Genomic DNA, 11,901 nt, shown 5'->3' with positions numbered 1-11,901 from the left:
TTTACATGAGGTATGTTCACTTAATAATTGGCTCATCTGACAATCTTATGGTTCCCTCTGAGCGCTACTCAGTTGTACTCATGGCAATTAAGTCACCTAGCTTGACAGATATAAAATGTAGCACACATTTATTGATTTTTTAAAATGATTGCAAACATTCCTACAATGTTTTTTGTAACATACATGTGTGATGGGGTATAAAAACCCAACACTGGGCAACAAGGTTCTGGCCTCAGTGAGCCACACCCTGCCACACCTGCAAGAGATGCACAGACTGCAGGAGTTAAAAGGAAGCAGAACAGCCCACCTGTGGGCATAACAGGTGAGAGAAGGGACCTCTATCTTGCAGCTCTTGAGAAAAGGGCTGAGAGATGGCAGGATTTCTCTCTCAACAACTGCCTGAAGGTTCTCTCCCTGAAGAAAAGGGAGAACCTGCTTCTGTTATACCTGGAGGAGGAGGCATTTCCTCCTCTCATCAACTAACCCAGTCTATTTGTATTTGTTTTGCTTATGGACTACCCTGGAAGGGGAGAGACTTAGAACTGACCTGCTGGAGGGCCAGGGCACAAGAGGAGACAGCTGAGAGGGAGAGAGTTATTGCGTCTGACTGCAAAAAGGTGCCAAGTGGTGAGCTGACCCCCTTCAAAGTCTCATGTAATAGACTACAAAAAGAACAGGAGTAGTTGTGACACCTTAGAGACTAACAAATTTATTGGAGCATAAGCTTTCATGGGCTACAGCCCACTTCATCGGATGCATAGAATGGAATATGTAATAAGAAGATAGATAGATGCACATACAGATAAGTTGTTAGTCTCTAAGGTGCCACAAGTACTCCTGTTCTTTTTGCTGATACAGACTAACATGGGTACTACTCTGAAGCATGTGATACGCTGTGATATTTGGACAGTAGTGGGATGATAGGAAGTGGACCAGGGAGGGCAGCCTTAAGGTGCTTCTGGGTGTCAGACCCTTGTGTTGCTCTCACAGGGCCCAGGGCTGGAGTCCAGTAGATGGGAGGGCCCAGGCTCCCCTCCCACATCTGCATGTTGAATGGACTAAGCCCTGGCCACTAGGCAATGCCTCCCATATGTGAGGACCATCACCATATGATATACTAGTATACAGGATAGATGTGTGCCCTGGGATAAAAGCTATACTGGCACCCTTTTGGGATGACTTGCATGATTGATTTATGGCTTTACCACTTGTGTGTAATGCAACCATTATTAAACAATAATGAGTTTAATTGTTAATTTGTATCTCAGTAGCACCAGTCAAGATCAAGGCGCTACTGTGCTAGGAGCTATACAAAAAGAGTAAAAGACAGTCCTTTTCCCAAAGAGTGTACAGTCTATAGACAAAAAATACAATGGGAATATTAATTCCTGCTTTCTTTTTAATAGATGAGGACTGAAACACAGATAGATTAAATGGCTTTCCCAAGGTCACATAATGAGTCTGTGGAGGAGCTGGGATTTGAGGTAAGGTCTCCTGAATCAAAGAGTAGGTCTACTCTTAAGTGCCACAGCTCAGGGTGTGCACACAGGTGTGGGTGTGGAAAAGACAAGATAGGAAACAGAAACTCGGAGGAGAACAAGAATGCCAAGCAGCAACCTGTAAGCATGGTGTGGTCCTGGGACACTCCTAGAGAAAAGTTCTGTATTGAGGTTGCTGGCTGAAGGAAGCTTGAGACTGCAGGCAAAGAAACTACTCCTTTTACCCTTTGGTTCCCCTGAATTCACAGAAGTTTGCAGAAGCAGGAATTTGCACATTCTTTATAAATAAATAAGATTTCACCAAAGAAAATACCAGATTCCATCAGTTTAATCTCCGAGCAACCTACAAGCCTCTGAATTTTGATTAGTCACTGCAGCATCTCTGAAAAACAGGACCATGATGGTGTGCATATAATTTAGAGAAGGGTCTTAATAGTTCCAGAGTTTGTGGGTGCATGGTCTTTGACTTCAGTCTTCTGGTTTTGGCCTATTTCTGATGTATAGAGATTGGGTCTACTACCAAAAGCTTTTACCTAAACACAGGTTCAGTTAAATAGGACACAAAGTAGAATGACCTCTGTCCTGGGGTTTGCAAACCAAAATCCTGATCAACAAAGTTCTGCAAAATCACCCTTATTTTGTCAATGGGAAGATGATCTATTGCAGGGATCGGCAACCTTTTGCAAGTGGCCAGCCCGGGTAAGCCCCCTGGCGGGCTGGGCCAGTTTGTTTATTTGCCACATCCACAGGTTCGGCTGATCACAGCTTCCACTGGCCGCGGTTCGCCGCTCCAGTCTAATGGGGGCTGCATGAAGCAGTGTGGGCCGAAGGATGTGCTGGCCGCCACTTCCCGCAGCCCCCATTGACCCTGAGCGGCGAACTGGGGACAGTGGGAGCCGCAATTGCCTGAACCTGCAGATGCAGCAGGTAAACAAACCGGCCCAGCCCACCAGTGGGCTTGCCCTGGCGGGCCATGTGCCAAAGGTTGCCGATCCCTGATCTATTGTATTCAAGATTTAAGTCAACATAATGCTAGTCCACGCTATTTGGGCAAAGTAATTTCACATCTATTTAGAATCAGATCATGAATCTATACTTATACATGTTCTGATCATTAGTCGTGTGAATAGTCCACTGAAGCCAAGGAGACTACTCACATGAGCAAAATTAGGCACAGGTATCTGGATTAGCAAGAATAGGACATTAGTTAGGGTTTTTTGTTTCACTGTTAAGGTTTGTTTATGAAGGCTAAAGGACTAGTACCTTGGGAGCGAAACATCCTTTTGTCCATAGCATGGTTGTTAAAATTTGTGCATTGTAAATGTTTTACGTTAGGCATGTGCTTAAGTATCTCTGAATTGGGGCCTTTCTCCTCAAGTAAAGACTTCCTGTGGTCCTATGGCAATTCAATATTTCAGCCTGTATATTAGAAATGTCTCTTTTGAAATTAGGCTTTTTATGAGCCTTTGTGTAACTGCTAATTTAAATGTATCGCAGCTAAATTCTCCAACAAATATATTCAGGGGTCTGAAAGTGATGTAGTTCTCAGCAGTGTGTTTTCCCTTGTGAGGTGGTTCTAAGCAATCAGGATAAGAGCTCAATTTTTAATTGAAATATTCTGTTTTATCTTAGAAACTCTCTTCAGCTGAGCAGGGTTTTTTTTACTTTCTCCATGAGACTTCATATTGACTGCTGAATAATGATTGCTGTGATGCAAGCTCAAGAGAACAATTTTTTTATACCATAAACACAATATGTATAATTCAGTTATATTTGCAGAGAGGATTGCAATATGTTTAAACAATGTAGGTCTAGATTCATCAAAATGTGTTGCTGACTCCTGATGTTTTGACTTTTGTCAAGTTTCATTAACTTAGCACATCTACTATTTCAAGTCCTATTTCCATAAGAGATTCTTGAAAGGATTAGGAGCTGGAAAAATGTAATAGTAGATTTCAATTTTCTGAGGGTCAAGTTCTTGACAGTACATGGTATCTTGCTGGTAGGTGCTTCCAGCTGCCTGTAGGAATAAAGTTTTTGTTTCTTAAATATTCATGTGTGTGTTTACTACTGCACCTAAATTACACCACAGGAAAGCAACTAGCTTTGGAATTCACAAAGAACAGCTAGAAACATAAGTACTGGAACTAAGTAAGGATGCTGCCATATCCTCTGGCTTGAATTGGTCTCCATAGGATTTACAGTTTGGTTTGATGGCTCTCAGCACCATCACTATAAAAATTGTTCCAGTACACCTGGCTAGTAATGCTTTAAGAAATGTTTATAGAACAATAGCTGTACAGAAATATTACCTATGAAGAAAATAGAAAATTGGATTTTATAAATCACTCAACTGTCTCCCCAGCCCTAATTTAAAAAAAAAAAAGATATTTTTTCCTTGCAGGAGGGTGGGTTTTTTTTTTAAGGTCAGTCCATAAAATGATTTTGACCAATTAATAATACTGTGGTGATGTCATTGTTTCATTTAGGTAGCACTCTTCAGGATGCTAAAGTGTTTTTCAAACACATTGGTCTCAGTCCTCAGATGCTTAGTGCAGATTTAGTAGAGGCAAAGTTTGCTCTAAGGCATCTTTGGGCCTTCCCTAATTTTGGTCTAAACAAGGACTCAAATGATAGCCAACATAACAGAAAAATCTAAGGTCTGGTCTAAGTTGTATGGGCTAAAGTGTTTCCCTAGGTGACTAATGTGTCCATGGAAGAGTATTCATGTTGCACTCATGCAGCATGTCTACACTGCAGCTGGGAGAATGCTTCCCAGCTTGGGAGGATAGACTTGCACCAGCTCAGCTTGAGACAGCATGCTAAAACTAGCAGTGTGATTATTGCAGCACAGATGGAGGCTTAGCCCAGCCACCTTAGCTTGGACTCATCTGACCCAAGTCCATGCTCGGGTGGCTAGCTTGACCTTCTGCTGGAGCTGCAACATCCACATGGCTGTTTTTAGCATGTTAGCTCAAGCCAAGTGTGACTCAGTCTACCGACACTGGCAGGCTCGCAGGAGACTGGGCTGTAGGCAGTCAGGCCTAGTGGTCAAAGTCCAACTACCAGAGCCAAGGGTCGAGACAGGGCCAGAACCAGGAAGAAGGCCGAAGGTCAGAACCAGAGTCGGTCTGAATGCCAGAGCCAAGGGTTGAGAAGGATTCAGAGTCAGGGTTCAAAGCTGAGGGTTGGAATTGGTTTACTAGGAGTTCGGGAAGGCAGGAATAAGGCTGGTTCTGAGGCAGGACCAAGGCTGGAACAGGAGGGGAACAAGACTGGGTGCAGGGCAGGATCTGGGCAGCAGCTGTGGGGGAGCAGGGCTTGGTGAGAGACAAGAACAGGGAGGCAGAGAGGATGTGGGTGCTGAGCAACCAGTGAACTGCTGCTGAGCTTAAGAACCGGCCTGCTGGCTTCCTCAACGAATCCGGCAAGGTGATCCATCAAGCAGCCTAGCTGGCTTGTTAGGGTGTCAGGAGTACTGAGCAGGCACTGCCACAGGCAAGCTTACAGCTGGAGTGTAGACATATCCACATAGCTGGTGTGCAAGACCGAGCTGGGGATGGGTTGGGTCATACATAGAATCTGTATTTAAATTATTCCAGTGGTAAGGTGACCTTATGTCCCGTTTTGGCTGGGAGAGTCCCCTTTTTAAGCGCTGTCATGGACTTGCCACTTTTTTGACAAAACTGGGTATTTGTGTGCTCTTGCCAACTGATCATTAGCTGGCAAGAGCAAACAGGACACATGCTCAGTTCAGCCAAAAAAGTGGGGCATGCTCGCCTAGGGGGATGCAGAGGAGTGTGCAAGGAGGCAAGCAGAGACACCAGGCAGCTCAAGTCAGCTCCACATGGGGAGAGGGGTCCCCTCAGACCAGCCCTGTACAATGTCCCTTTTTCAGTTGGGGAAATATAGTCCCCCTAGTCCATGGCCTCAATGGTCTGTACAGCTGGTGTAAAAGGGATGGCAGCAGTTTCTCTAATTTAGAGACTAGACTAGATATGCCTAAATTCTTATGTCCCACCATGATATATGAACAGTTACTGTGCTCAGTGACCGTCTGAAGGGTGAATTTCACCTTCCCACCACATACTCCACCTGCACAAAGCATAGAATACTTGAGCCTTAAGCACGTGGAATGGATTTCACCCAATGTACTTATTCCAGAATCCTAAACTGCCTCTCACTTTCCCAAGTGCAAAAACCTCCAGGTTCTCCCCTAACATCTCTTATAATCCACTTATGTGTTTTGAATTCAAAATTATGCAGCACACTGAAATCTGAAAACTTGGGAACAGTGTAAAATAAACCGGATACCAATTAAACCACAAGAGGTACTGCACTGATTGGGGCTTCTCACTTTTACATTTAGTTCAATCATCATCCTCCATCAACATACTTGATGATGATGTAGAATTTTCATTCTTCTGCATTGCAGTGCTGCAGAATGGAGAGTTGTGATTATTCTAAACAACTACCCATTAATCCATCTCAAGTATTCTGTGTGTGCCCCTAGTTTTACAGGAAACATGTTTTGGAAATGGACTTGTTTACCAAAAAAATCCACTTTTCTTTTTTTAAATCTGTCTGCTTGTAACCGAAATTGCTTTAGTATCATCGGTCTAATTGCACAAGCCTCATAGGAAAAAGAAATTGTAACCACTTCATTTTAGAAACCTCTCAAACATACCTAAAGTAGCCTTTCCATACATCATAATGCTATGGTGTTAAGGATTGCTATCTTGTGATCCAGAAAGACTAGAAACCAACAATATTCCTGAGTTTCTGCAAAGCTCTGGTTTCTAGCCTTGGTAGCTTGCAAGATCTGACCTGGAACTGTCATTTGTCCAGGACCAAATGTTCCTTATTCAGCATCTCAGTTTCCAAATTTGAATGGGGAAAAGGCAAACTTTTTTTTTCTGGTTTCAGAGTAGCAGCCGTGTTAGTCTGTATTCGCAAAAAGAAAAGGAGTACTTGTGGCACCTTAGAGACTAACAAATTTATTAGAGCATAAGCTTTCGTGAGCTACAGCTCACTTCATCGGATGCATTTGGTGGAAAAAACAGAGGAGAGATTTATATATATACACACACACAGAGAACATGAAACAATAGGTTTATCATACACACTGTAAGGAGAGTGATCACTTAAGATAAGCCATCACCAACAGCGGGGGGGGGGGGGGAAAGGAGGAAAACCTTTCATGGTGACAAGCAGCTAGGGCTAATTCCAGCAGTTAACAAGAATATCAGAGGAACAGTGGGGGGTGGGGTGGGAGGGAGAAATACCATGGGGAAATAGTTTTACTTTGTGTAATGACTCATCCATTCCCAGTCTCTATTCAAGCCTAAGTTAATTGTATCCTGTTTGCAAATTAATTCCAATTCAGCAGTCTCTCATTGGAGTCTGTTTTTGAAGCTTTTTTGTTGAAGGATAGCCACTCTTAGGTCTGTAATCGAGTGACCAGAGAGATTGAAGTGTTCTCCAACCAGTTTTTGAATGTTATAATTCTTGACGTCTGATTTGTGTCCATTCATTCTTTCACGTAGAGACTGTCCAGTTTGGCCAATGTACATGGCAGAGGGGCATTGCTGGCACATGATGGCATATATCACATTGGTAGATGCGCAGGTGAACGAGCCTCTGATAGTGTGGCTGATGTGATTAGGCCCTATGATGGTATCCCCTGAATAGATATGTGGACAGAGTTGACAGAGCCAGAAGAGTACCCAGAAGTCACCTACTACAGGACAGGCCCAACAAAGAAAATAACAGAACGCCACTAGCCATCACCTTCAGCCCCCAACTAAAACCTCTCCAACGCATCATCAAGGATCTACAACCTATCCTGAAGGACTACCCGTCACTCTCACAGATCTTGGGAGACAGCCAGTCCTTGCTTACAGACAGCCCCCCAATCTGAAGCAAATACTCACCAGCAACCACACACCACACAACAGAACCACTAACCCAGGAACCTATCCTTGCAACAAAGCCCGTTGCCAACTCTGTCCACATATCTATTCAGGGGATACCATCATAGGGCCTAATCACATCAGCCACGCTATCAGAGGCTCGTTCACCTGCGCATCTACCAATGTGATATATGCCATCATGTGCCAGCAATGCCCCTCTGCCATGTACATTGGCCAAACTGGACAGTCTCTACGTAAAAGAATGAATGGACACAAATCAGACGTCAAGAATTATAACATTCAAAAACCAGTTGGAGAACACTTCAATCTCTCTGGTCACTCGATCACAGACCTAAGAGTGGCTATCCTTCAACAAAAAAGCTTCAAAAACAGACTCCAACGAGAGACTGCTGAATTGGAATTAATTTGCAAACAGGATACAATTAACTTAGGCTTGAATAGAGACTGGGAATGGATGAGTCATTACACAAAGTAAAACTATTTCCCCATAGTATTTCTCCCTCCCACACCAACCCCCACTGTTCCTCTGATATTCTTGTTTACTGCTGGAATTAGCCCTAGCTGATTGTCACCATGAAAGGTTCTCCTCCTTCCCCCCCCTGCTGTTGGTGATGGCTTATCTTAAGTGATCACTCTCCTTACAGTGTGTATGATAAACCCATTGTTTCATGTTCTCTGTGTGTGTGTATATAAATCTCTCCTCTGTTTTTTCCACCAAATGCATCCGATGAAGTGAGCTGTAGCTCACGAAAGCTTATGCTCTAATAAATTTGTTAGTCTCTAAGGTGCCACAAGTACTCCTTTTTTTTTTTCTGATAGTCCTGCTGCACCTTCCCAAAACAGTTGTTTGAACCTCCTTATGTGTTTATCAATGTTAGAAGTCGCTTCAGGGGAGATGGATTAGCGGAGCAGAATGAAGGTGAGGTGATCAAAGGTACAAGATAAATGCAGTTTGTTATATGACTAACCTTATAACATGTGTTGCAGAAGTTGCCTTATCAGCTATAAAGAACTGCAGTCACCTCTAGAATATTGCTTATGCAGCAGCTGTTTAATAGTGCACAGCAAAACAAAACTGCTTAGTGGCAACATATTCCCTCTGTCATTAGCAATTATGCCACCGAGAGCCATACGAGGGATACAATGCAATTAGGATAAGTTTATTGAAGTACAGGAAGTGAGGGAGCATACTACATGCAAATGAAAATATGTCATGGAATGAATGCTGCCCTGACCATTTGTGGCTATTAATTTTACATCTTGTATGAAAGAGCAGTCCAGACTGTTTGATTCTTTTAAGTGAACATAAAGCATTCATTATGTAAGCAGAGTCAGGATGAGCTCCACCCTGACATCTGGTGGTGAGTTGTGGCAAGTTGTGGAAAAGAACTTCAGGGGCTGATCTCATTTGCATAGGCACACCCACCCAGCCTAGCATGAGCCCATAGCAGCCCAAATGGTCACTTTGGCTGTTGTGGGATCTCCAGTTTCTCTGTTATTGGGGAAGGAAGAATAAATTGTAATTATCCTGATTATGTGAATCAAGGACAGTAGAACTGTACTTGGCCTTTTGTTATGATGGAGGGACTCGCCATCAACTTAGTAGCACTCGCTAGGCAAGGGACATGGGTTCCAAAACTCAGTGAATTGAGAGAGGTTGGGGGATAGGTATTAATATCTAGTAGTGGTTGCTGCAGCTGCCTTCTTACATGCTAATTGCACTTCCTCTTCTCTCCACGGTAGAATGTCAGAGTTATTTTTGATTCCATTAGCAGTCTAGTTACAGGCTGCTGAGCTGAATTCACTTCAGGATAATAGTGTACCAGCACTAAGGCTCCCCTACTACAAAAGAGCTAAACTTACTAAGAGCTCAAACTTACTGAGTGTTGTGTTAAGTAGTGGGGGAGCCTGAAGATATATTGCGGAGCAGTTCACAGAGATAGCTGGAGCAGCTCATGGCATGGCGAGCAGAGCAGAGTGGCTGGTAGAACGGAGCAGTATGTGGGATGGCTGGAGCAGAGAGATTTGTGGGACGGCTGGTGGAGTAGAGTCCCATGGAGAGATGGTGCAATCAGCTTTGGGCCATGTAAGATGCCCCTTAACCACCCCTATCTCCACCCAGGTTGGGAGTTAAAACTCTGCAGATAAACTTTCAAACTCTGGTGCTGCACTGACCAGGGACAGACACTTTTGGGTTGTTGGACTTTTGGGACTTTGGGTGACTTTGGGTTGCTGGACTCAAGAACCACAGGGAAAGGACACGCACCAATTTGCTTGGGATGGTTTTTGCTCCTGGGTCGTGTTATGAATCCTGTTGGTGGTGTTTCCCCAACATAATGCCACATTGTTTCTCTCTGTTTATTAAAAGGTTTTTGCAACACTCAGACTCTGTGCTTGTGAGAGGGGAAGTATTGTCTCTTGGAGGCACCCAGCGGGGGGTGGAATATATTTGCCCCAGGTCACTGAGTGGGGGCTCGAGCTGGTTTTGCATTGTGTTATTGGAATGGAACCCCTAGATTCTGAACCCGACCCTTGTTGCTGCCAACTCTGATGGGCAGAAGAGTTACAATTAAAAAATACCACAAGAAAACCTAAACTATATTTATTCCTCATTGAAAAAAATATGAATCTGGCCCACAGTTTATAATTCTTTACTTAAAAAGTGCTATTCCATGACAGCCTTTTATGTAACATTTTAACTTAAAGTTCTCCACAGTGTAAAGTGTTAGACAGCTACAAAAGATCAAAGTGTTCAACGTTATACAACCATGAGTTTTGCAAAAATAAGTAGCAGTTTTAAGTTTGGAAGCTTACATTTTCAAATCAGCCTAAACTTCAAAGGATTTGTGAGCTTCTTTTAGAAATACATCCGCAAAATTTGGTACAGGTTGACATCTACTTATTGTCCTTCTATCAGAGGGGCATGCCTTGTCTGTGATGCTTGGATTTACAATAAGCAAGACAAGCATGGTGATTTTTTTAACCCCCCAAAAAGGTGGGTGGGTGTTTGTTTTTTTAAAGAAACATATATTTCAGCCTGAGGGTTTTGTTTTCAAATGGACTATCGGCCCCAGTTTTATGCCTCTCTCCAATATTTGAGCTTGACTTTGCTTTCTGGGGTATGAATCAGGACCACATTGCTACAAATTCTCCAGTAGCTAATTGTCTAATTCATCATTAAAAACACAATTATAACACAAAATTAAACTGCTAAAATTAGTAAGGGTGATCTGTATAAAATGCCAATCAGAATTTAAATAGCTTTGCATTCAGCTTATTGTTAGAAACTAGACTGCAGGGAAAAGAATGTGTTTAGGTAACAAGGAATTCCAGGGAGCACTATGTAAGCACAATGGCTGGTGGGGGAAATCACTTCTGGCCAATTTAAATCAGAAGCAGCCCACATCCTATTTAACAAAACTCTAACCTGAGAAATTAATTGAATTTATTTTGCAAAAAGTAAAATCAAGTGTTCTGCTCAGACTTCTCACCAGCTGTTCTCCCCCACAGTCTTCCCTCTTTCTACCTAGGCACATCTTCCTCATCCACTTATATTCCTAAAATGCCTGACAACATCAACCTTGTGGAGGGTTTTACTTTCATTCAATAAACTTAGTCAAAAGCAACAAAAACTTCTTGATTAAGCTTTGAAAAGGAAGAATAACTGATAGACAGAAACAGTCCTGGCCATGGGTGAGCAGGTATCACTGAAGCTCAATGTCAGCAGCAAAACTTGTACTGAAAAAAAGTGATTTTCTTTTTAGATTGCTGTTGTTTGCAAGCTGTAAACTTTGTCTTTCCCATTGAATAATACATAAAAGTGAAAAGATGCTGCCTTTAAGTCTGTGAAGCAGATGGCAGTGGTGTTTGGTAAAAGTAATTAGAACACAGCAATATCACTGAATCAAGAGGTTGCATGAGCTTTCATTTGAAAAAGAGTACGTTTTCAGGCCCTCCTAGTTGCTGAGGAAAAGCTTGTGAAGATACATTGAGTGCAAACTACAGTTTCAGGAACTAGTTGGTAAGTAAAAAGAACCTAAAATTTATTGTTTAAAAAAAATCATACTTTTTGAATGCTTGGGGCTCTGTTTATATAAGAGGGTGTAGAGAGCCTTGTGCTTGTTGCTCAAATCACAGGTAGCAGCACTTGGAAAAGCAGATTCTCGAGCCACTACTATGCCTTCTGCCCTGGAAATAAGCAGGTTGGGGCAGTGAGTCGGTGGAGCTCAGCTGAGCTGGTGTGGAGAGAGGAGAAAGCAGTGCCAAGAACATAGCTGGGAAAGCTCACTTTCCCCTGGCACAAGGGGGCACCAGAGGCCAAACTGTGACTCAGAGTGACAATTCAGTCCCTGCTGTGTTCCTGGGGCAGCACAACAGTATGCTTCCCTTTACTCAGGGTGGAAAAAGTGCCAATCCAAGCCCTCATGTTTTATGGAGTACCCAGCAAAAGTAGTATCCCAAGCAGCCAG

At 43.0% G+C, this 11,901-nt stretch overlaps 1 long non-coding RNA gene across 1 annotated transcript; it reads left to right on the top strand.

Moving 5' to 3' along the window:
- The first annotated feature begins 233 nt into the window (after window positions 1-233).
- LOC119851999 lies at window positions 234-3,548 on the top strand. The gene is made up of 4 exons (XR_005291489.1): window positions 234-322; window positions 528-627; window positions 1,407-1,484; window positions 3,132-3,548. It is a non-coding gene; the product is annotated as an uncharacterized LOC119851999 (long non-coding RNA).
- Window positions 3,549-11,901: the final 8,353 nt, after the last annotated feature.

Source organism: Dermochelys coriacea, chromosome 2, assembly GCF_009764565.3.
Source record: "Dermochelys coriacea isolate rDerCor1 chromosome 2, rDerCor1.pri.v4, whole genome shotgun sequence".
NCBI lineage: Eukaryota > Metazoa > Chordata > Testudines > Dermochelyidae > Dermochelys > Dermochelys coriacea.
Note: the sequence above shows the minus strand (reverse complement) of the source record. Positions and strands in the feature narration are given on the sequence as shown.